Raw genomic sequence first — 27497 nt, forward strand, 5'->3', positions numbered from 1 at the left:
TGATGATCCAAATGGGCAGTAGTAGTCCCCTGTGTAACTTTGATGTCAGCTAGTGGCAGCTCAAGAGGAGGCCACGTTATTTGTCAGTAGCCAGGAATACGAGATGAACAATGTCATTCCATTGCTTCATGTCCTGGAACAGATGCTGGTAAATCTGGCTGGTCAGGGGACTGGAGACATGGCGCCTAGAAAGATGGCGGCAGAGTTTGATACATTTGTCTGTCAACATTTCTGTTTACAGTCAGTGAACAGGAACATCATTTATTTCAAGGATATGCAAACTCCAACTGATGGGGAGTTAACCCTCAGAAGTAGATCATCGGCACAAAGGAGCAGTCATTTTCACAGCCCGAGGTATCCATCCGGAAGCTTGACCTTTGCATGTCAATGGTCTGCATTGTGAAGCTTGTCCAAAAGAAAAATACTGCAGTGCACCTCCTTGGATGAAAATCTTGATCTGGCACATGCTACTTTGCTCCTTCAAAAACAATGGACTCTGTACAGCGTGATACCGATGTATAATTTCTTATACACCAGACTGAAAGAGTATTCCAAGCACCTGTCTGCCCACATAGCTGCCGAGAAGCAGAAGGTTCTTGTCATTGAAGTGGGCTCAGAGCTAAACCTAAAAGCCAAATGTTCCTGTTTAACAGGACTCAAAGGAAAGGACAGAGATCCACTGGCTGTGCTCATACAGATTTCATCCAAGCCTTTACTCACCAAGAGAAGCACAGGATTGTGTGAACAGGTTGGTTCTGCAGGATGTACACAGAGGACAATCTATTGGAGGTGTTACCAAAGACATTTCCTTGCCTCCCGGTCTTCCTGTATAATGGCTCAGAGGCGCTCACGGCCATCGTAGGGACATGGTTTCAAAGAAACATTGACTGTTGTTTTGGTAAGCTGGTGATCATTTATCAAGACCTTACATGGCTAGCAGCAATCTGCATCAGGTATCATGTGTCTGGATCAGTGTCGGCCACTGTTGAGGGAAGTGGCATATTCAGGTATATATATGTACAGTATATATGCCCTGACATATATGCATATGTATATATATATATATATATATGTATATATAGGCCCTTCTTCTGGGCCCGTCCAGTTGGGATGTGTTGCACATATAGAGATGTATGTGTGCCCCCTGGGCAGCATGCATCTCTATGTATGTAAGCCATGGTTCAGGGGTATGGGTACATATATATCTATTGATGTGGCCCAGACATCTATGGATGTATATGTGCCCCTATAATATAGGAGGGCTTATTCCTGCCCTTATGTGAATATAATGACCGTTCATATATGCTTATAGATGTGCCCCAAGCATCTATGGGCATATATGTCCGGAATCCCGCTGAAATACGCCTGCTGGGTGGGTAGAGGAGACCGACAGTTGGACAATTATGTCCAGCGTCGGCCTCTACAAAGTACAGAGGATCAATAAGATCCTTTGCCCTTTGTCACCATCTCCGGCCACGCCGGAGATGGTGTGCCTAACAGAGACATGGGAACAAAGAGTTCCCATGCCCCTGTGAGTGGCTGACCTCCGACGCTGTAATTACAGCGCCGGAGGTAGGCGTCCTCTTCACAGGCGGGAGGATCAAAGGATCCCCCCCCCTGGAAGCGCGCTCCGAGATCCTCGGGCCGGCGCGGTGACGTCATATCACCGCGCCGGCCCACGTGTTGAGGCCGGCGGTGTGCATGCGCACGGCGGCAATAGTAGGACTGCGAGCAGGCGCCGCCAAGCTTAAATAGACCGGTGGCGCTCCGCTCAGCAGTCAGGTAAGTCCACCCAGCAAGCAGAGGCATCCCCTGGACCAACGAGCCCCCCTGGACAACGAGCATTATACCGCTAAGTATCATTAACCCTTATCCCCCTACCCTATACCACCTACGATATATACCCTTATCCCCCTACTCTATACCACCAACGATCCCCTACCCTATACCACCAACGATCCCCTGCTCCCTGTTTTCCCTGATTAACCCTTACACCTCCAGCGGACCCCAATCCCCTTGTGTTCCTCTCTAGCGCCTGCCTTCCTTGGTTTTCACCCCCTATAACCCTTGGCAACCCTTACCTTCCCCTGCAGCTCATTTACCCTTACCCCTGTACCCTTGGTAACCCTTACCTTCCCCTGCCCTAAGCCTAATCCCCCTGTGTTCCCCCAGGATCCCTGCTACCCTGGTATTACCCCTGTTACCCCCTTCCCGGCTGCCCTGTTTACCCCAGCTGCCGCAGTGTCTGTATTTACCCCTTGTAATTCCCCGTAGGGATAGTATATTGACAGGATTGGGTGGGCTTCTGGTAAAGTGTATGTATGTGTATTATAGTTAGATACTGGGGAGGAATTGGTACTGTATTAGCGTAGTCAGAACCGTATTAGTGTGTTATAGTGTGTGTACTTACATTGCTGTGTGTTGCCATAACTATATATACCTATTCCCTTGATATAGATATATATAGTTATAAACATAAATATTCCTTTGTAGTAGTAAGGCACCGCAGCAATAGTTGTAGTGTATTGTTGGTACTGTATTATTAGTGTATTACGTATGTTATGTTCTGTAAGGATTAATAAATACTGTAATATTTATACCTATTGTGTAACGTGTGGTTACTAGCGGTAGTTAGTAAGGCGCATGCAGCTAGTTTAGTGATTAGCGTAAGGCAATCAGTAGAGATTTGTTGTTAATTAATGCATAAATAGGTTGAGTCATCAATAGACGACTTTCCTCTATTTATGAATATTAATTATTGAGATTTGCATAAAATATCAATAATGAATATCTCCTTTAACAGCCACAGAGCTTGTTTTGTCTGTGCCCGTCAAACCTCGCATGGGAATTAATTATGCCATCCACGCAGAGGACTTCAAGATTTTATGGAATGATATTTATAAATCAAAGAGTGATGTCACATTGGAGGAAGTGGACAATTTATTCTAATGTCTTTACTCTCAGTTATTCAGACACTTTAAAATCCACTTATCAGCAACCCAGCTCGTCAAGGTGATGGCATCAGTAAGGACTACCTAATCCTAGTGCTGGGATTCATCACGGAGCTGGCCTTCAATAACATCCAGTATTGAACACATGGACAACTCTCATCTCGGACCTTGTCCACAATGTTCGGGACCCCCCGGACGTCTTGCATGTCTTAGACATGATCCCTGCAGTGCTTACTACATGTTATACCACTTCTTATCGTTCTGTTACAGCGGCTATGAGACCTGCACATACTAAGGCTTATTTATGAAGATTTTCGGGTGTTGCCGACCAGTTACCTTCCAGCTATGATTGTGTAGCCTGCACTGTAGGAATGAGCTGGAGACGGCTTGTTTGCTGGACTGTTCTCCAGTTATCAGCCATAACCTCATACATTTCTTGATCCGTATGCATTACCATCGTGGTCACCCCTGGTCGTCAATCTATTCTTGTTGATGAAGCACTTTGTTTTTCCAGTTTGTCTTTTAAATCTTGTGGTTTTGCCACTTCTGTGTTGTATATTATGTGTGTTAATATCCTGTTTGATAAATAAACATTTTTTTTTCTCCTGCTCAAAAAAGATTATATAAAAAAAAGAATTGGCTTGTGATTTGGTAGTCAAAAGCAGGAGTGGGTACAAAAGACAGAAGACATGCAAATATTCCATTCACGTATCATGTTTTGGAGCCACTTCGGTCTGCAATACGGCAATGGGCAGCAGTTCGTGTGCATAAGCCCTAATAAGTAGTATCAGTCAATAAGCCTCTTTTCTTGCTTTTTCTTCCATCATTTTTTCAAATTCCTTATAGTTGTTTTCAAATCTGTACATTAATTCAGAAAGCACAGCAATAAATGTATTTAGTTGATGAACCTGTCAGCAAAGCTAGACTTTTCATCTGGCAGTTCTGGCAAGTGCCAGATGGGAAGATGAACATTGGGCCATCTGCTGGCTGACCACACAACCAGTGTCAGATAGTGGTGGGCTAAGGCAATAACATCAGTGTGGTTTCTGTCATCTGGTGTTCAAACTACATTTTGCTGGAAGGTGCTTTGTCTGTATTCTGAATTAATTAGAAGAGAGCAGTATTTCTGCACTGCTTCCCAGTTCATCAGAAGACAGTTGAGACATATCTCTAGGGCCAAAGAGAAAGTAAAGTAATCAATGCTAGATTTGCTTTCTGCATAACTATTCATCAACAAGTTACTGCTGGATATGTTTCATCAGCATGGTTATTTCTTTGGCTGCTTCACAATCATGTAAGGTGCAAGCTTTCTGATAATATGGGCCAAGGAGGTCATGAATATATTATACATGGGTAGTGAACAATAGTAATAGTTATAATTGCAAGCAGCTTTCCTAAATTAAGATAAGAGAGTTTAGCTAGACAGCAGGAGCTGGAGGGTTAGAAAGATGAACCTCAGAACGAGTTTTAAGGAGTAAGGCTACTTTCACACTAGCGTTGTTTAAATCCGGCGTTCAATTCCGACACTGGAACTGCCCACCGGATCCGGAAAAACGTGTGAAAACGGATTACATTTCAATCCTGATCAGGATTTTGATCACAATGAAAAAATGCATTGGAAAAAACGGATCCGCCATTTATGGACTTTAACTTTTTTTTCACATTTTTCATTTTTTAACATGCAAAAGCCGGATCCGGTTTGACTGAACACACAGTTAATGCAAGTCAATATGAAAAAGATCTGATCCGGCGTTCAGTCAAAGTGTTCAGGAGTTTTCTGAAAAGCCTGATCAGTCAAAAAGACTGAACTGAAGACACCCTGATGCATCCTGAACGGATTACTCTCCATTCAGAATGCATTAGGATAAAACTGATCAGTTCTTTTCCGGATTTGAGCCCCTAGGACGGAACTCAGCGCCAGAAAAGAAAAACGCTAGTGTGAAAGTACCCTCACTGTACTTTCACAAAATTTTATTAAATTTATTAAAGCATGGTGTAACTATCAACTTTTTAATCACTTCATTTAAAAAAGTATGCTGTATCCACCTTAAGTCATGGCTAGAGTTGAGCGGACACCTGGATGTTTAGGTTCGACGGGTAGGGCCAAACTTCACAAAAAAGTTTGAGTTCGGAACCCGAACTTGACCCCGAACACGAACCCCCTTGAAGTCAATGGGGACCTGAACTTTGGAGCACTAAAATGGCTCTAAAAAAGTAATGGAAAGGGCTAGAGGGCTGCAAATGGCAGCAAAATGTGGTTAAGAGCATGGCAAGTGCTCTGCAAACAAATGTGGATAGGGATATGACTTAAAAAAAACAAAATATGCAGAAATAAAAAATAATAATCTTGATCTAGGAGGACGAGGTCCATCACTTTATGTGCTATTAAATTTGGAATGATTTTACTTATCCAAACCATTCTAAGATTGTTTTATCGTGACACATTGTACTTCATGACAGTGATAAATTTGAGTCAATATATTTTACCTTTGTTGATGAAAAAATCCCAAATTTACCAAATATTTTTAAAAATTTGAAATTTTCAAAATTTTTATTTCTCTGCTTTTAAAACAGAAAGCGATACCTCATAAAATATTTATTGCTTAACATTCCCCATATGTCTACGTTATATTGGCATCATTTTGGAAATGTCATTTTATTTTTTTAAGAAGTTAGAAGGCTTAGAATTTTAGAAGCAATTCTTCAAATGTTTTTGAAAATTGCCAAAACCCACTTTTTAAGGACCAGTTCAGGTCTGAAGTCACTTTGTGGGGATAATATAGTGGGTACCCCCATAAATGACCTCATTGTAAAAACTACACCCCTCAAGTTACTTTAAACTGATTTTACAAACTTTGTTAACCCTTTAGGTGTTCCACAAGAATTAAAGGAAAATGGAGATCAAGTTTTTAAATTTCACTTTTTTGGCAGATTTTCCATTTTAATCATATTTTTTTTCTTTAACACATCGAGGGTTAACAGCCAAACAAAACTCAATATTTATTACACTGATTCTGCGGTTTACAAAAACACACCACAAATGTTTATAAACTGCTGTATGGGCACCCGGCAGGGCGCAGAAGAAAAGGAGTGCCACATGGTTTTTGGAAGGCAGATTTTACTGAACTGGTTTTTAGATGCCATGTCCTATTTGAAGCCACCCTGATGCACCCTTACAGTAGAAACTCCCAAAAAGTTACCCCATTTTGGAAACTAAGGGATAAGGTGCCAGTTTTATTGGTACTATTTTTGGGTACATATGATTTTTTGATCATTCAATATAACACTTTATAGGGCAAGGTGCCCCAAAAATTGGTTGTTTTAGCACAGTTATTATTATTATTTTTTTTACAGCGTTCATCTGAGGGGTTAGATCATGTGACATTTTTATAGAGCAGATCGTTACGTATGTGGCAATGCTAATATGTATACTTTTTCTTATTTATGTAAGTTTTACACAATAATAGCATTTTTGAAACAAAAAAATGATGTTTAAATGTGTCCATGTTCTGAGAGGTATAGTTTTTTTTATTTTTAAAGTTATTTTCTTATATAGGGGCTCATTTTTTTGCGGGATGAGGTGACGGTTTTATTAGTACCATTTTGTGGGACATACGCCTTTTTGATCACTTGGTGTTCCACTTTTTGTGATGCAAGGTGACAAAAATGGCTTTTTTTGACACAGATTTAATTTTTTATTTTTTTACGGTGGTCAACCGAGGGGTTAGGTCATGAGATATTTTTATAGAGCTGGTTGTTACGGACGTGGCGATACCTAATATGTATACTTTTTTTTATTTATTTCACTTTAACACAATAATAGCATTTTTTAAACAAAAAAATATGTTTTAATGTGCCCATATTCTGAGAGCTATATATTTTTTTTTATTTTTTGAGCGATTTTATTATGTAGGGGCTCATTTTTTACGGAATGAGGTGACGATTTTATTGGTACCATTTTTTGGGACATACACCTTTTTGATCACTTGGTGTTGCACTTTTTGTGATTGTGAACAAAAATTGTTTTTTTTACACTTTATTTTTATAATGGCGTTTATCGGACTGGGTAGATCATGTGATATATTTATAGAGCCAACCGTCACGGACGCAGCAATTCCAAATAGGTCTATTTTATTTTATTTTTTCTATTTTTAATTTTTTTTTTATTCCTTACTTGGGGATTTTTTAATTTTTTATATGTGAAACCTTTTTTTTATTTTATTTTTAGATTTTCCACTTTTCGTCCCCCATAAGGTCATACAAGACCTCTGGGGGACATTTTACTTCACTTTTTTTTCTTATTGATTTCTCCTGGGGCTGATATAGCAGCTACAGTAGTAGCTATAGTAGTTACAGGGAAAGTGCAGCCCCAGAGAGGCCGTACAGCTGCATACTGCGCTGTACAGCCTCAGTGCAGGGCTGATTGAGGTCTGTGAAAGACTTGACAGCTCCTGCACTCTCAGGACCTTCAAGGCATAAAGGGCAAGCTCAGGCCATGTGCCCAATTTGGAGACCCAGAAGTTGAAGGGAGCAGACCCATCAGTCAGAACGTGTAGGAGTGTCACACGTCCCCGTGATGTCCACGATCTGCTCTATCAACTTTCAATGTTCTTACGGTTAGCGGCGAATCATGGTTCCACGCTGGAGGGGGAGCATGAGAAAGGTACACCACATCCAAGGGAGGTCAATGTATGAAATTAAATGTGATTGCGCGGAAATGTGGGACAAATTATTGAAGCCGAAGCTTCCAAGTAAAAGAGGGGGCGCGCGGCAATTACCCACTCCCGACTCAGGAAGGTAGTGACGATAAATAACAATACAGGACTCTTAAGATGCCCTGTTATTGGAATGATTAATAAAAAAATATAGGGAATTTAGACAGGAGAGGCCCTGCTGCCGCTTTGTTGACTCTAGATAACTTCTGCCTGATCGCACGTCCCAGTGACGTCCACGATCCAATTGGATATCTTCTCTTTCAACTTTCGATGTTCTTTTCTGCGCCTACCATGTTGATCACGGTTAGCGGCGAATCAGGGTTCCATGCCGGAGAGGGAGCGTGAGAAAGGGATACCACATCCAAAGGAGGTCAATGGCTGCAATGTGATCGAGCTGAAATGTGGGACAAGTTATTAAAGCAAAAGGATCAAATGAAAGGGCCAATTAAAGATGAAATTTCGAAATTTAAGTCCCTGTCACCTATGCAGGGCAAGGGTTTTCCATCGGCAAAAATGGGTTAATGTCACCCACCAATGGAACAGATGATTTTTTAATATTTTGGGCCCTGTCAACTATGTAGAGCAGGGGTTTATTCACGGCAAAACTGTGTTCATGTCACCCACCAATTGAACAGACGATTTTACAAAAAATAAGGTCCCTGTCACCTATGCAGAGCAGGGGTTTGTATACGGCAAAATTGGTAAAATGTTACCCAAGAATGTAACAGACAAATTAGTGAAATGTATTTCCTTGTCCACTAGGTAGAGCAGGGGTATATCACAGCCAAAAATTGGTGAATTTTAACCGACAATGTAACAGACAAATTAGTGAAATTGATTCTTTTTTCTACTAGGTACAGCAGGGGTATATCACAGCCAAAAAATGGTAAATTTCACCCGACAATGTAACAGACGAATTAGTGAAATTTATTAACCTGCCTACTAGGTAAAGCAGGGGTATATCACAGCTAAAAATTGGTGAATTTCACCCGTCAATGTAATAGACAAATTAGTGAACTTTATTATCCTGTCTACTAGGTAGAGCAGGGGTATATTACAGCCAACAATGTGGGATATGTATTTGTATCAGACAAATTAGTGAAATGACTTAAAAAAATATTAAATTTGTAAAAATTAAAGAAAATAATCTTGATCTATGAGGTAGAGGTCCATATGGAGTAGGAGGTTGATGAGGCGGTGGACATAGCGGTGTAGGTGGAAGCGACGGTGGAGGAAGACGAGGTAGCCAACACTGGTTTTTATTTTTATTTTATTTATTTATTTTTGTTTAAATTAGGGTACACCCCAAAAGAGTGGGAAATATCAAAAATACAACAATGATTAATTGCGCTGTAGTATAACAATGGCTGGGTAAGGCCGGTATACATGTCTATTCTGCACAAGGTGCGGACAAGTCCTGTGGGATCCATGCCTGGTTCATTTTAATGATCATGAGCTTGTCCACATTGGCTGTGGACAGGTGGCTGCACTTGTCTATCATAATGCCCCCTGCCATGCTGAACACACGTTCAGACTATACACTGGCTGCAGGGCAGGCCAGGACCTCCAAGGCGTAAAGGGCAAGCACAGGCCACGTGCCCAATTTGGAGACCCAGAAGTTGAAGGAGCAGACCCATCATTCATTACATACAGGCGTGTGCACACATACTTCTCCACCATGTTGCTGAAATGCTGCCTCCTGCAAAGACGTTCAATATCAGCTGGTGGTGCTGGTTGTTGTGGCATGCTGACAAAGCTTTTCCACATTTCGGGCATGCTAACCCTGCCTTCTGAGGTGCTGGTGGTGCCCCAGCTGCGTTGGCGACCTCTTCCTCCTCCTCCGCCTTCGCCTTGTGCTTCCGCTGTCAGGTGGGAATGCCATCAGCAGCACGACTATGAGCGTGCGCTTGCACTCGCACATCTTATGATCACGCTCCAGTGACGGATTTAAGAATTATACGTTGTCCTTGTAATGGGGATCCAGCAGTGTGGCCACCCAGTAATCAGCACAAGTTAGAATGTGGGCAACTCGGAGGTCGTTGCGGAGACACTGCAGTATGTAATTGCTCATGTGTGCCAGGCTGCCCAGAGGCAACGACAAGCTGTCCTCTGTGGGAGGTGTATCGTCTGTGCCCTCTGTGTCCCCCCAGCCACGCACCAATGATGGCCATGAGCTGCTTTGGGTTACACCCTGTTGTAAACACTGTTCCTCCTCCTTCATATCCTCCTCCTCATCATCTACCTCCTTATCCTCCAGAACTGTGCCCTGGCTGGACAATTGTATACTTGGCGTTTGTGTGTGCAGGAAGCCACCCTCGGAGCCACTTGTGAATGACTGGCCTGAAACCCTATTAAATGATCCCTCTTACTCCTCCTCCTTCTGTGCCACATCCTCTTCCATAATCGCCCGAAGCGTTTTTTCACTGGCCATGTTGGTAGAGTACTTGAAACAGCGCAACAAGGCACACAGGTCTCGCATGGAGGCCGAGTCATTGGTGGTGAAGTAGTGCTGTTCCGCAGAGCGACTTACCCGTGCGTGCTGCAGCTGAAACTGTGCATGGTGGAGTTCCACCTTGTGGGCACATCGCATATGAGGTGGTGAGTGGGAAGGCCGAAGTTACACTACAGCGCTGACAGGCGAGCAGCAGTAGGGTTAGAATGCCGGCCTGCACTTTCTGCATCAGCTCTGACATATCAGGGTAATTGTTAATAAACCTCTGCACTACCAAATTCAGCACATGTGCCTGGCAAGGGATGTGCGTCAAACCGGCTAGTCCTAGAGCTGCTACGAGATTTTGCCCATTATTGCACACCACCAGGCCGGGCTTGAGGCTCACTGGCACCAACCACTCATCGGTCTGTTGTTCAAGGCCTGTCCATAGCTCCTGCACGGTGTGGGGTTTGTCCCCCAAACAGATAAGTTTTAAAACTGCCTGCTGTCGTTTACCCCTGTCTGTGCTGAAGTTGGTGGTGAAGGTGTTACGCTGACCGGATGAGGAGGCGGTAGAGAATGAGGAAGTGGAGTAGGAGGAGGAAGCAACAGGAGGCAAAGAGAAGCGCCCTGCAATCCTTGGTGGTGGGAGGACATTCGTCAAACTGTTATCCGCCTCAGGCCCAGCCGCCACTGCATTTACCCAGTGTGCTGTTAGGGAGATATAACGTCCCTGACCGTGCTTACTTGTCCACATATCCATAGTTAGGTTGACCTTGCCACAGATGGCGTTGCATAGTGCACACCTGATTTTGTCCCCCACTTGGTTGTGCAGTGAAGGGATGGCTCGCCTGGAAAATTAAGTTTTTTGCACTAAATGGGTGTTTTTTAAAACCCAGAAAATTATAGCTGTATTTCTAGCTTAAATTGCACACTGACTAATGTGGCAGAGGCCCCAGATGGAGGATATTGCCCAAAAAATTTCAAAGCCATAAAATTATTGAAGTATTTTAAGCTTGTTTTAACAATAACAGATGCAGCAAAGACTGCAATATTAAGTACTTTGCCCAAAATGGGTAGTTTTTTTTTTACTAACAGAATATGACAGCAGTATATAACGCTTGAATTTCACACGTACAGATGCAGCAAGGGCTGTAAAATTTTGTATTTTGCCCAAAAAAGGTGTTTTTTTAAAACCCAGAAAAATAAAACTGTATTTCTAGCTTAAATTGCACACTGACTAATGCGGCAGAGGCCTCAGATGGAGGGTATTGCCAAAAATGGCAGTTTTTTAAAGCCAGAAAATTATTGAAGCATTTCAAGCTTGTTTTTAATAATCACAGATGCAGCAAAGGCTGCATTATTAAGTACTTTGGCCAAAATGGGTGTTTTTTGAATAACAGAATATGACAGCAGTATATAACGCTTGAATTTAACACGCACAGATGCAGCAAGGGCTGTAAAATTGTGTATTTTGCCCAAAAAGGGTGTTTTTTAAAACCCAGAAAATTATGGCTGTATTTCTAGCTTAAATTGCACACTGACTAATGCGGCAGAGGCCTCAGATGGAGGGAATTGCCAAAAATGGCTGTTTTTTAAAGCCAGAAAATTATTGAAGTCTTTAAAGCTTGTCTTAACAATAACAGATGAAGCAAAGGCTGCAATATTAAGTACTTTGCCGAAAATGGGTGTTTTTTTTAATAACAGGGTATGACAGCAGTATATAAGGTTTGAATTTCAAACTGACAGATGCAGACAAGGCCGCAAATTAAGTATTTTGCCCAAAATGGGTGTTTTTTTAATAATAGAATATGACAGCAGTATATAACGCTTGAATTTAACACGTACAGTTGCAGCAAGGGCTGTAAAATTGTGTATTTTGCCCAAAAAGGGTGTTTTTTTAAAACCCAGAAAATTAAAGCTGTATTTCTAGCTTAAATTGTACACTGACTAATGTGGCAGAGGCCAAAAATGGGTGTTTTTTCAAAGCCAGAAAATTATTGAAGTATTTCAAGCTTGTTTTAACAATAACAGATGCAGCAAAGACTGCAATATTAAGTACTTTGCCCAAAATGTTTTTTTTTTTTTTTTTTTTTTACTAACAGAATATGACAGCAGTATATAACACTTGAATTTCACACGTACAGCTGCAGCAAGGGCTGTAAAATTGAGTATTTTGCCCAAAAAGGGTGTTTTTTAAAACCCAGAAAAATAAAACTGTATTTCTAGCTTAAATTGCACACTGACTAATGTAGCAGAGGCACAAGATGGAAGTTATTGCCAAAAATTGGTGTTTTTTTAAACCCAGATTATTATTGCAGTATTTCAAGCTTGGATTTTAATGTCACAAAAGCACATATGCAGTGCTGGTGCATTGTACGTGCATAAAATGGCCTCCGCCGCCCACCTAACTAACAGACGGATAAAAGTTATTTTTCTCTGTCACTGGGCTAAGGGCAGGGTAAAACGTTTGTGCACTGCACCCACACAACTACATCTATGTCGATCGCTGAGTTCAATTGCTGTTCTGATTAAAGTTTATTTTCTATTCTCTCCCTCACAGCAGCAGCATCCTCTCCCTACACTAGTAACAGCAGAGTGACGTGCAGCGCTACGTGACTCCAGCTTATATAGAGGCTGGCTGTGATGGCTTCTAAGGGCACAGAGTTAAACGCTTATTGATTACCTGCTCTGTAGTCTTTCAAAAAGCGCCAAGAAATCACCGAACCCGAACCCAAACTTTTACTGAAATGTTTGGGTTCGGGTCCGGGGTCTAAAAATCCTAAAGTTCGGTACGAACCCAAACTTTACAGTTCGGGTTCGCTCAACCCTAGTTGGCACCCCTGAAATTTTTCAATAAAATGAAGTATTTCTCACAGAAAAGTATTGCAGTAACACATGTTTTGCTATACACATGTTTATTCCCTTTGTGTGTATTGGGACAAAACAAAAAAAAGGTGGAAAAAAAGCAAATTGGACGTAATGTCACACCAAACTCCAAAAATAAGCTGGTCAAAATTATTGGCCCCCTTAATTTAATATTTGGTTGCACACCCTTTGAAAAAAATAACTGAAATCAGTTGCCTCCTATTTCCATCAATAAGCTTCTGACATCTCTCACCCAGAATTTTGGACCACTCTTCCTTAGCAAACTGCTTGAGGTCTCTATTATTGGAAGGGTGCCTTTTCCCAACAGCTGCTCGGGTGCTCGAATACAATTTAATACAACAGAAGTCAATGGGAGACAACTAGGCATCCCCTGCTCGGAAGACAAGACAGTGTCTGGCTCATAAAAAATGGTTAGAAATTTATGAAAACTCCATCAAAATGGTTTGACAACAGCATTAAGAGGTTAGCTGGATGCATCTTAGAGTCATATTAAGTATGACATACAATAGACAACCACATAAAGGTTATATGCCAAAAGCCAGGTATGTGCCCAATCTATCCATGAAACAGATAACAGCTAGCATACCTTACAATTGCAGACTTGTGCATTATGAGAAATTCTAAACTAGCTCTTATCTGACTGAGAACCAGTAAACCTAAAAGTTATTTTGCATCTGTTGGATGGCTTGGGTGGACCTGCACACCTAGATCAATATCATTAGGGCGACAAAAAGTTTTCTGATTGTCCTAACATAATATTCAATAACCTTTCTATACAGTTTTGTCATGTAAAAAAACTTATTTGCATAAACATTGGCTTATGGCAAATGAGCAGAATCTGCCTTGCTTTTCAGCTGTCATAAGACTATTAAAACCAATAGATGGCGCTATGGAGTTATGAATAGCGCCCTCTATTGGTTTTATAGTCTTATGACAAGACAAAAATTATTGTCAGAAGACTATGAAACCAATAGAGGGCGCTATTGAGTTATGAACAACGCCCTCAATTAGTTTTACAGTCTTATGACAAGTCTAATATTCTTGTCAGAAGACTATGAAACCAATAGAGGGCGCTGTTCATAACTCAATAGAGCCCTCTATTGGTTTTACAGTCTTATGACAAGTCTAATATTCTTGTCAGAAGACTATGAAACAATAGAGGGCGCTGTTCATAACTCAATAGCACCCTCTATTGGTTGCATAGTCTTATGACAAGAATATTAGACTGTACTCTTCTGACAAGTTTATTAGCCTTTTGCATGGAAAATTATATTACGAATATTCTAAAAAAACTAATATATAGCAATATAGCGAATATTATGTAATAATTATGTAGTAAGTAAGTGATAATATCTGACACTGGAAGAGCTGGGTAAAAACTCAGCTTGTCATAAGAATACAGTCTAATATTCTTGTCAGAAGACAATGACACCAATAGAGGGCGCTATTGAGTTATGAACAGCACCCTCTATTGGTTTCATAGTCTTCTGACAAGAATATTAGACTTGTCATAAGACTGTAAAACCAATAGAGGGCACTGTTCATAACTCCAGAGCGATCTCTATTGGTTTTAGTAGTCTTACAAGGCAGATTCTGCTCATTTGCAAAACAAGGCAGATTCTGCTCATTTGCATGTCTTTACCATAAGACCATGTTTATGCAAATGAGTTTTTATATGACAAAACTGTATAGAAAAGTTATTAAATATTATGTTAGGACAATCTGAAAACTTTTTGTTGCCCCAATTACGATATTGATCTAGGTGTGCAGTCCACCCAAGCCATCCAACAGATGAAAAATAACTTTGAGGTTTACTGGTTCTCAGTCAGATAAGAGCTGGTTTGGAATATCTCATAGTGCACAAGTCTGCCATTGTAAGGTATGCTGGCTGTTATCTGTTTCATGGATAGATGGATGGTTTGTACATAGGCTTTTAGCATATATCTGTTGTGTGGTTATCTATTAAATGTCATACTTAATAGGAGTCTAAGATGCATCCAGCTATCCTCTTAATGCTGTTTCCAAACCATTTTGATGGGGTATCCATCAATTTCTAACCTTTTATTATGAACCAGACACCCTCTTGGTGTCTCCCATTGACTTTCATTATACTCGGGTGCTCGGCCGAGCACACGAATATAGCAATGTGTTCGGGCCGAACACCGAAGACTTTAGTGCTTGCTCTCATCACTACATATAATGTCCCCCAGTAGTACCCTCTTTACCTATAACATTTCTCATTAGTGTCCTGTTTACATATAATGTCTCCCAGTAGTGCCCTCTTCACATTTAGTGGTCCCCAGTAGTGCCCTCTTCACAATTATGGTACAGGTTCATAGCCTAGTAGATAGAGATTGTTGCTATATGGCATTGTGTACTAAATGGGTAAATCCCAGATCACCAATTGTAAACACAATCTACAATGTTATCTGATGTGGTTGATGACTTAACTGTAATATTCCTTTAAGTGCATGTAATAAATTAATGTTCTTGCATGTAAGGGCACTAGGGATATTCCAATCAGCATCAAGTATATTGAAATCCCACATGGTTACAATGTTTATCTTTATTGTCAATTAAGTAATTTCATTAACCAACAAGTTGCCATAATGCTCAGTTTTCATGGATGCCTACATGTATATGCTGTAACATACCAATTATAACAACAGTTCCTTCTTTAGTTTGCATGAAAAAATGAAAGTGTTTCTATATCTGTGTGTATTTTGGATTACCGCCCACCACTTCCTTTTATTAGATATGGCTATTTCTCAGTCATTACAATCCTTGAACCATGTCTCTGTTATATCAAAATATTTTCCAGGATATGATAGTCATTATTTTTAAGTGGTTGCAAAATCAAGCAAAAAAAGCCAAGGAGGAGACGAGGCAGGTACTTCTGATAATAAATTGTACTTACTCTTAGTGTACCCTCATTACTTAAGTACTGTATATTATTTTATGGGACTTTTTTTTAACTTAATTACATTCAAATTAACTGTAGTGGTAAGACTTTTTTGATCAGTGCATATGAAGTTGGATATACGGTTAGACATGATACATCTGTACATACAGTATATAATGTAGAAGTAATAACCATTATTTAGACTGAAACTAATAAAAAAAATAGATACTGTTAATTCATTTCATTTGCACAAATATATAAAAAAAAAAAATCCATTTGAAGGACCTGATTACTGTGTTAGGACACTTGGGCTTTACATAAAGCCTTGTAATCATTAGTGTTCCAGAATGCTTCTTTAATACAAACACAATCTTGTTTGAAACTTTAAATTAGTTTTGATATTGTAGCTACTCATTTTTTAATGACTTAACATCCACCCATAGGATATAAACGTCCTATGGGTGGATGTTTATCTCTGGATGGACGTTCTGGAACATCCATTCAGAGATCGCAGCTGCACGCTAATCATATAGCTGCCGAGCAGAGGGCCCACTGTCAGTGACAGCAGGGCAACCCAGAGAGAAGGCAGGGACATTTCCCAAGTTGCCTTCTATGCGCTTTCTGTCCCAGCTCGATGGTAATTTGTCAGCCCCAGGTACAGGAGAAATCAATTGTAAAAAAAAAAAAAAAAAAAGTGAAGTTAAATGTCCCCCAGAGGTCTGGCAAGACCTTAAAGGGGAAGCAAAGTGTAAAATAAAAAAATAAAAAATTAAGTGTTTAAAAATAAAAAAAGGTTTCACATTTAATATTTTTTTTATTAATTAAGAAATAAAAAAATAAAATAAAAATAGAAAAAAATAATATAGGCATATTTGGTATTGCTGCGTCCGAAACAACCAGCTCTATAAATATATCACATGATCCACCCCATCCGATAAACACCATAAAAAAGCAATTTTTATCACCTTACATCACAAAAAGTGCAACTCCAAGTACAAAATGGTACCAATAAAACCATCACCTCATCCTGCAAAAAATGAGCCCCTACATAAGAAAATCACAAAAAAAAATACTTTCAAAAATGCTATTATTGTGTTTAAGTGAAACAAATAAAAAAAATATACATATTAGGTATCACAGCATTTGTAATAACCAGCTCTATAAAAATATCACATGACCTAATCGCTCAGATGAACACCATAAAAAAATTAAATAAAAACTGACAAAAAAGCAATTTTTGTCACCTAACATCACATAAAGTACAACACCAAGCAATCAGAAAGGTGTATAAACCCAAAAATACTACCATTTAAACCATCACCTCATCCTGCAAAAAATTAGACCCTAAGTAAAACAATCGGTCAAAAAATATGGAGACACTAAAACATCATTTTTTGGTTTCAAAAATGCTATTATTGTGTAAAACTTAAATAAATAAGAAAAAGTATACTTATTAGGTATAGCCACGTCCGTAACGATCTTCTCTATGAAAATATCATATGACCTAACCCTTTAGGTGAACGCTGTAAAAATAAATAAATAAAAACTGTGCTAAAACAACAAATTTTTTGGTCAACTTGCCCCATAAAGTGTAATAATGAATGATCAAAAAATCATATGTACCCAAAAATGGTATCAATAAAAACTCTTTCTTCACAAAATGAGCCCCTGCACAAGACAATCGTCAGACAAAAAAAAAATGTGTTCAGAAAATGGAGACACAAAAACATTTTTTTTTTCAAAAATGCTTTATTATGTAAAACTGAAACAAACAAAGAAAGTAGACATATTTGATATCATTGCATCCGTAACAACCTGCTCGATAAAAATATCAAATGATCTACCCTGTCAGATGAATGTTGTAAAAAATAAAAATGGTGCCAAAAGGTTACCTTGCCTCACAAAAAACGTAATACAGAGCAATCATAAATCATATCTACCCCACAATAGTACCAATAAAACTGGCACTTTATCCCCTACTTTCTAAAATGAGGTCACTTTTTAGGAGTTTCTACTATAGGGGTGCATCAGGGGCTTTAAATGGGACATGGCATCTAAAAACCAGTTCAGCAAAATCTGCCTTCCAAAAACCATACGGCACTCCTTTTCTTCTATGCCCTGCCGTGTGCCCTTACATCAGTTTACAACCACATGTCAGGTGTTTCTGTAAACCGCAGAATCAGGGTAATAAATATTGAGTTTTGTTTGGCTGTTAATCCTCGATGTGTTCAAGAAAAAAGTGGATTAAAATGGAAAATCTGCCAAAAAAGTGAAATTTAGAAATGTAATCTCCATATTCCATTAATTCTTGTGGAACACCTAAAGGGTTAACAAAGTTAGCAAAATCAGTTTTGAGTAACTTGAGGGGTGTTGTTTCTACAATGGGGTCATTTATGGGGGGTTTCCACTATGTATGCCCCACAAAGATGAATTCAGTCCTGAACTGGTCCTTAAAAAGTGGGTTTTGGAAATTTTCTTAAATTTTTTAAAGAATTGCTTCTAAAATTCTAAGCCTTCTAATGTACTAAAAAATAAAATGATATTTACAAAATGATGCCAACATAAAGTAGACATATTGGGAATGATGACGGATTTTTTTGGATTGTTTTCTAAATAAAAGTGAAATATATTGACTCAAATTTACCACATGAAGTACAATGTGTGGAAAGCGTTCCAAAATTATTACCTCATAAAGTGACACATGTAAGATTAGCAAAATTAGGCTCTGTCAGGAAGCGGGTAAATGGCCCTGATGTGAAGTGGTTAAAGAAAGAAACCAATATGCAATAATACTGCATGCATAAAAGTAGCAGAGTTAACAGTTTACAATAAGTCAGCACACAACCTACAAAAGTTGCATTTATGTTAAGCCAGATAAGGAGTGAACCGATTATAATTTGGAAAGTGCAATAATTAGCTCAAGAGAGAAATAACAGTGTATTTTGCTGACATTATGATAGCATTCCTTGACAAGACTGGCTCTAAACCTGCAAACTGTATTGTTTTTATTTATTTTTTGCCAAATGACTTAAGTTTCATTGTTCTTACTGCTGCAGTAGACTCATGCAGTAAATAGAACTCTGCAATGTTTGTACCTCATTTTGTTTTAACTTGCTATCTACTCTAATAATAGGAAATGAGTACACAATCAAGTTAAGCAAATCTACTGCAGTGTAATCAGAATACTTGCCTATTATCTGCCTGTCTGCCTATCTTTATGCCTGTCTGTCAATCAATCTATCTGCTAGTGCAAAATCTTAGAAAAGATAATTTGAGGATTATCACGGAGCATCTAAACAAAATAAAAATAAAAATGTCTTCAGTGACAGCTAAGGTAGTGTTTTATAATGTGGGTTCCAATCAACTTTGCTGAATCCTATGAGTTTGATAAGAAGGAATATGCTAAACTGCCTGCCTATTTCATAGTAATGCTTGAGATACCCTTGGTTAAATTATATATTTCAAAAATAAACTCTAGTATAAAAAGATCTAAAGGAAAAGTCACCTTGTGACAATATTTTATTGTTTGAGTACACCTAAAATATGGAATTAAGTTACTTTGACAAAAATAAAATCTACTGTAGCTTGTTGCAATAAAGAAACCTACTATGGGGGTCATTTATAGATCCATCTCCCTACATGTGAATCTTGTCTTTGGATTTTACCACAATATAATAAAGAAAACTGTATTTTATTGGAAGATGGACTCCACCATTATTTCTTCTATTCAAGTTGCTTCACAGCTGAGTTCAGGCTGTGTCCGTGCTTCCTTAAAACGATACACAGGTGAGCGCTGCATTACCGCACTTTAAAATAGATCTATCTCCGTGCATTGTTAAAATTTATCGGCTCCGGCAAGGTGAGACTTCGGCATTTGATTATTAAATTTGAAAAACATTTTGAAACCGGTATCCAAAGTTGATTTCGATATTGATTGGCACCTCAGTATTGAAGCAGACGTCAGAAACAAGTTTTAAAATGATTTTCAAGTTAAAAAATCAATTCAGTGAAGTCCCGCAAGCCTTCGGTGATAATAAAATTGCCTCGCCGGAGCCCATACTGCATTAAAAGGAAGTTTGGAGCAAAGCAACTTCAAATCTTGGATCTAAAGCTCACTTTGCTCATCCCATGTCAATTACTAATAGATATATGCCAATTTTTGGCATATATCTGAGGCAGATTGCGGCACAAAGGTTATTTGCGCCACAATCTGCTCTCTCTAGGTCTAAAAAAGGGGGCATGGTGTGGGTGGGGAAGGGGGAGAGCAGACAAGTTTATCTCATGTATCATTTTCTATGCCTGTTTTAGGCATAGAAAATTGTCTAAATGTAAGCAAGCAAGGGAGCTGGCGTACATTTAGACAGACCACCACTTGTGCAAAGGGGTATTAAGACCGGCTGGTCTTAATAAATGACCCCTATATTTTTGTATTGGGCCTAAAGACACAAAATGCTAGATTAGTTTTTTTAATTAAGCTTATTTTTGTAAAGTTGTCTCATTCTTAATTTTAGATGCAATAAAATGAAAAAAAGTAAATAAACTGTTTACAAAGGTGGGCCTTCTGTTGCTTTTTAGCCTTTTTTAATGTGACTTTATGTACTAAAATTATGTACTATAGAAAATAGTTCACATTCTGTTTGCTTTTTATAAAAATAGTCTTTATGGATTTTTCTACATTTTCCAATTTGAAAATAAAAATAAAATCAATAGTTTTGTATGAATGAGCATAGATATTGTTATAGTGCCTGACATGCTTTATTTAAAAGACAATTTATCTTTTTTTATGTCAAGGGCTGTGTCTCACAACAATTGGTGCATATTGTATTCGGCTTTAAAGAGAGGTATCTCTCCTAATGCATTTATTTTAAATTTGATTGGTGCTGTGTTTCCAGATGAGTTACTAAATTATTGTCAATATCATAAATCTTCGTATCAGAAGAAATGACCCATGTGCTGCCAGTGTCATCTTAATATTGAGATTTAATGTGGTTTAGATGTATGTTAGATACAGTAAGGTTTATAAAAAATGTCCTATACAATATCAAATTATTGCACTAGACATAAAATGTGTGTTTTATGAAGCTAAAGTTACTAGATTGTAAGATTGTTTATGGAAGATTAAAGGGGTTTTCAGAGATTTTGATACTGATGACTAGAGATGAGCGAATTTCCGGTTATGAAATTCGTTTGTGATTAGTTTACTGGTAAAAGGTGAATTGCGTTATAGATTCCGTGACCATAACGCAATTCTATGACGAAATGCATAACAAAATGCCTTTAGAGGCATTTTGTTATTCATTCCGTCATAATAGAAGTCTATGGGCTGCATAACAGATCTGTCTAGTTTCTGTTATGCAAGAGAGGACTCCCCTGCATAACGGAAACGGAACAGAACAAATCCGTTTTGCAGCCCATATACTTCTATTATGACGGAATTAATAACTGAATGCCCCTAAAGGCATTCCCCTATGCATTCCGTCATAGAATTGCATTATGGTCCGTGGTAACGGAATCCATAATGAAATTCCCCTTTTACCAGTAAACAAAGTGTTAATGAATTTCAAAATATGAAATTCACTCATCTCTACTGATGACCTATCCTCTGGAAGCCATAATATGGCAGTGGGATCGAGTCCTCAGCAATAATTTGAAATTATAGTATTCTTCCATACTGTACACACTTATATTTAGTAGTCAGTATTTGGTCAGTATGTTTCATTAGTGTTTACTTACTGCATGTCCCAGGTGTCAGGAACGTAACACCTCCTTCTGGCACATAATTTGGTCCTTTGCTACGATTGCCCAATACTGGACCCCGGTTATAAATACCTTCTGTCCACTCTAAAAAAAGAAATAAATATATTATTGTCACTGTACAATGCAATCGAAAAGTCTTCAAATTTTCACTTATTTTGTTATGTTGCTGCCTTTTGCTAAAATAAAATTCACGTTTTCAAAACAAAAATCACAGAAAAAAGATAAACAAGAAAGATAAAAATATCCTGCACGATATGATAAATAAATATGTGGATGTCCATGACACTTATGAAAAAAATCACAGAAAACAAAAAATAATGCAGTAACACAATAGATTCAAGCACTATATATAGACTAAACCCTCATTCTGATACAATAAAATCTGAGACTCTTAGCCAATTTATTTTGATCAAAACACATCTGTGCCCACCTACCCCCACCAAGGTGGTCTCAGTCAGGCAGGTCCTGCGCTAAACCTACCTATGGCGTTAGGCATCTATGTTCAGGAAAGCAGGCTCTGCACATATAGTGTGCTGCATCTAGTCACCTCTATGTGCATCCAGCAACTAATGAGAGGAGGAGCAAGCACAGCTACAGTCAGCTCCATAAATATTGGAACATTGACAGAATTGTAACATTTTTGGCTCTATACACCACAACAATGGATTTAAAATGAAACGAACAAGATGTGATTTAACTGCAGACTGTCAGCTTTAATTTGAGGGTATTTACATCCAAATCAGGTGAACGGTGCAGGAATTACAACTGTTTGCATATGTGCCTCCCACTTGTTAAGGAACCAAAAGTAATGGGACAAATGACTTCTCAGCTGTTCCACGGCCAGGTGTGTGTTATTCCCTCATTATCCCAATTACAATAAGCAGATAAAAGGTCCAGAGTTCATTTTAAGTGTGCTATTTGCATTTGGAATCTGTTGCTGTCAACTCTCAAGATGAGATCCAAAGAGCTGTCACTATCAGTGAAGTAAGCCATCATTAGGCTGAAAAAACAAAACAAATCCATCAGAGAGATAGCAAGAACATTTAGGTGTGGCCAAAACAACTGTTTGGAACACTCTTAAAAAGAAAGAATGCACCAGTGAGCTCAGCAACACCAAAAGACCTGAAAGACCACGGAAAACAACCGTGGTGGATGACCGAAGAATTCTTTTCCTGGTGAAGAAAACACCCTTCACAACAGTTGGCCAGATCAAGAACACTCTCCAGGAGGTAGGTGTATGTGTGTCAAAGTCAACAATCAAGAGACGTCACCAAAGTGAATATAGAGGGCTCACCACAAGATGTAAACCATTGGTAAGCCTCAAAAACAGGAAGGCCAGATTAGAGTTTGCCAAACGACATCTAAAAAAGCCTTCACAGTTCTGGCACAACATCCTATGGACAGATGAGACCAAGATCAACTTGTACCAGAGTGATGGGAAGAGAAGAGTATGGAGAAGGAAAAATAACTGCTCATGATCCTAAGCATACCACCTCATCAGTGAAGCATGGTGGTGGTGGTGTCATGGCGTGGGCATGTATGACTGCCAATGGAACTGCTTCTCTTGTATTTATTGATGATGTCACTGCTGACAAAAGCAGCAGGATGAATTCTGAAGTGTTTTTCGGGCAATATTATCTGCTCATATTCAGCCAAATGCTTCAGAACTCATTGGACAGCGCTTCACCGTCCAATGAGTTCTGAAGCATTTGGCATAATATGAGCAGATAATATTGCCCGAAACACTTCAGAATTCATCCTGCTGCTTTTGTCAGCAGTGACATCATCAATAAATACAAGAGAAGCAGTTCCATTGGCAGTCATACATGCCAACGCCATGACACTACCACCACCATGCTTCACTGATGAGGTGGTATGCTTAGTATCATGAGCAGTTATTTTTCCTTCTCCATACTCTTCTCTTCCCATCACTCTGGTTCAAGTTGATCTTGGTCTCATCTGTCCATAGGATGTTGTGCCAGTACCGTGAAGGCTTTTTTAGATGTCGTTTGGCAAACTCTAATCTGGCCTTCCTGTTTTTGAGGCTCACCAATGGTTTGCATCTTGTGGTGAGCCCTCTATATTCACTCTGGTGACGTCTTCTCTTGATTGTTGACTTTGACACACATAGACCTACCTCCTGGAAAGTGTTCTTGATCTGGCCAACTGTTGTGAAGGGTGTTTTCTTCACCAGGGAAAGAATTCTTCGGTCATCCACCATGGTTGTTTTCCGTGGTCTTTTCGGGTCTTTGGTGCAGATGGACAATGACCCAAAGCATACTGCAAAAGCAACCAAAGAGATTTTTAAGGGAAAGAAGTGGAATGTTATGCAATTGCCAAGTCAATCACCTGAACTAAATCCGACTGAGCATGCATTTCACTTGTTGAAGACAAAATTGAGGGGAAAATTCCCCAAGAACAAGCAGGAACTGAAGACAGTTGCAGTAGAGGCCTGGCAGAACATCACCAGGGATGAAACCTAGCGTCTGGTGATGTCTATGCGTTCCAGACTTCCGGCTGTAATTGACTGCAAAGGATTTGCAACCAAGTATTAAAAAGTGAAAGTTTGATTTATGATTATTATTCTGTCCCATTACTTTTTGTTCCTTAACAAGTGGGAGGCACATATGCAAACTGTTGTAATTCCTGCACCGTTAACCTGATTTGGATGTAAATACCCTCAAATTAAAGCTGACAGTCTGCAGTTAAAGCAAACAAGTGTTAGAATTGTGTCTATGTCCCAATATTTATGGACCTGACTGTATATGTACCACCATAATCAAGGCAGCTTGTTTGATAGGATCTGCCATGAAGCTTCATTCTGGCCACTGTATAAGCCAGTCCATAAAGCCCAGATTTTGGACGACTGCTACAGTGATTGTTGACCCTCTGGAAGTTTTCCCCATCTGCACACAGGATCCTTGGAGCTCAGCCAGAGTGACCAATGGGTTCTTGGTCACCTTTATTACTAAGGCCCTTTCACCCCAGTTACTTAGTTTGGTGGAGCTGCCAGCTCTAGGAAGAGTCCTGGTTGTTCCATTCTTCTTTTATTTAAGATTAATGGAGGTCACTGTGCTCTTGGAAGCTTTCAATACTGCAGCATTTTTTTTTACCCCTCTCCAGATCTGTGCCTCCAAAAGTTTCTGTCTCTGATCTCTACCGGCAGTTTTTCTTCCTCATACTGTATCTTGTTTTTTGCTTTGATTTGCATTGCCAACTGTGAGAACTTATTTAGACAGGGATGCATATTTCCAAGTCATGTCTGATCAGCTGAATTTGCCATAGGTGGACTCCAATCAAGGTGTAGAAAAATCTCAAATAATGATCAAGAGGAATACAAGGCCCCAGAGCTACAGTAAATATCAAGTGTCATTGCAAAGGATCTTAAAGAGGACCTTTCACCGATTCTTACCCTATGAACTAACTATACCGACATGTAGAGCGGCGCCCGGGGATCTCACTGCACTTACTATTATCCCCGGGCGCCGCTCCGTTCTCCCGCTATGCCCTCCGGTATCTCCGCTCACTAAGTTATAGTTGGCGGAGATACCAGTCCCTAAGTTATGGTAGGCGGAGTCTGCCCTAGCGCTGGCCAATCGCAGCGCAGAGCTCACAGCCTGGGAGGTTATTTTCTCCCAGGCTGTGAGCTCTGCAATGCGATTGGCCAGTGCTAGGGCAGACTCCGCCTACCATAACTTAGGGAACGGAGATACCGGAGGGCATAGCAGGAGAACGGAGCGGCGCCCGGGGATAATAGTAAGTGCAGTGAGATCCCCGGGCGCCGCTCCACATGTCTGTATACTTAGTTCATAGGGTAAGAATCGGTGAAAGGTCCTCTTTAATACTTATGTCTTTGGGAAATTTACTGTTTTTTTTTTTTAACAAATTAGCAAACATTTTCAATATTCTGTTTTCACTTTCTGATTAAAGGGGATTGAGCAGAATGATGGGGGAAAACTTGATTTTCTTTAATCTTAGCACAAGGCTGCAACTTAACAAAATATGAAAAAACGGAAAATGCAAATGTGATCGCACACTACATCCAGCACTCTGCCCTCCATGCTGGATGAGACATTGGTTTATATTTTGGCCAAAGCATAGTAAGCCACTCACCGCGTCAAGGTCGTCTCATGAGTGGTCCCTAACTCTTGTTCCTACCTGTTCATGGGCCATGACAGCCACATAAAATCCAGGGAATGCAGGTCAGCATGCAAGCCAAGTACACTTTGCTTGTAACCCCGTCCGGTGCCATTACAGCTTTCATCGGATCCAGGGATGCAAGTACCAACATGCATGCTGAACCCACCATATACTTCTCCTGGAGCCAGATGGCTAATGGTAGGTTCTTATGTGGCTGTCATGGCCCATGAACAGGTAGGAACAAGAGTTAGGGACCACTCATGAGACGACCTTGACGCGGTGAGTGGCTTACTATGCTTTGGCCAAAATATAAACCAATGTCTCATCCAGCATGGAGGGCAGAGTGCTGGATGTAGTGTGCGATCACATTTGCATTTTCCGTTTATATATGTATTTCGCCATAGTGATCTGCACCTACAGGCAGGTTGTGCTGACCCAACCCCTTATTTTTTTTCTTTGTAGTATATATTGGAGGCGTGGCGATCTCCTTGGAGTCATTGCACACCTGACCAGTTAATCTGTCCTTGAGGCTGGTTTTAAAGTCAGTATAAAACTGAGTCTGCTTGTATAGAACCTACCATTAGCCATCTGGCTCCAGGAGAAGTATATGGTGGGTTCAGCATGCATGTTGGTACTTGCATCCCTGGATCCGATGAAAGCTGTAATGGCACCGGACGGGGTTACAAGCAAAGTGTACTTGGCTTGCATGCTGACCTGCATTCCCTGGATTTTATGTGGCTGTCATGGCCCATGAACAGGTAGGAACAAGAGTTAGGGACCACTCATGAGACGACCTTGACGCGGTGAGTGGCTTACTATGCTTTGGCCAAAATATAAACCAATGTCTCATCCAGCATGGAGGGCAGAGTGCTGGATGTAGTGTGCGATCACATTTGCATTTTCCGTTTATATATGTATTTCGCCATAGTGATCTGCACCTACAGGCAGGTTGTGCTGACCCAACCCCTTATTTTTTTTCTTTGTAAAATATGAAAAAAGTTAAACGATCTGAAGTCGTGATGAGCAAATTTCATATTATTTTGGTTTGCAATTTGGAAAATTTTTCAAAAGCTTGTTTCGCGGCCAAATGAATTGCAACTGCATCAATTATGCTCCAGTCCCTAGAAAATTGGCATATAACACCCTAAGATCTCAGATTTGTTTCTAAAATATTCAGAGAATAACTATGAGTTCTAGAGAGACAAATATGCTATGCTAGGTTTCTGAGCAATATATATCCATTGTCTGGGAGTACTCTTTTTCATTTGTGAAGAGCTCCTAGTATGCTTTTCTGGGTTACCCTATCTGATGCCAACAGATATAAGATATACTAATTTTAATATATTTTTCCCAGAAACTCACGTGTACTCAGTGCTTTTCATAAGCAGAAATAGTACCTCAACCATAACCACTTTGTTAAATGTTAGTTGACCAAAAATAGCTAGGTTCCTTGTATGAAACACACAGTTTTATTTGCCTTTTGGAAAGGAGACTGGTTTGTATGTCTCTTTTCTAGAGAAGCATGGAGATAGAAAAAAAAATCTTATTATGACACTGATTGAACAGTTTAAGGCTATTACCATAGAAAAATCTTATCATTAAAAAAACTCTGATTGAAGAGTTTGAGACGACAACCAAAAAACTTAGTGGATAAAAGTAGGGGAAAATTTGACCATGAAGCATGAATATTATAGCTGAGCAAATCTTTTTTA

General features: G+C 39.6%; 1 pseudogene; it reads left to right on the forward strand.

Moving 5' to 3' along the window:
* Nucleotides 1-274: 274 nt before the first annotated feature.
* Nucleotides 275-3092, forward strand: LOC121002517 (annotated as a pseudogene).
* Nucleotides 3093-27497: the final 24405 nt, after the last annotated feature.

The sequence above is a fragment of the Bufo bufo genome, chromosome 5 (genome assembly GCF_905171765.1).
Source record: "Bufo bufo chromosome 5, aBufBuf1.1, whole genome shotgun sequence".
In the NCBI taxonomy this organism is placed as follows: domain Eukaryota; kingdom Metazoa; phylum Chordata; class Amphibia; order Anura; family Bufonidae; genus Bufo; species Bufo bufo.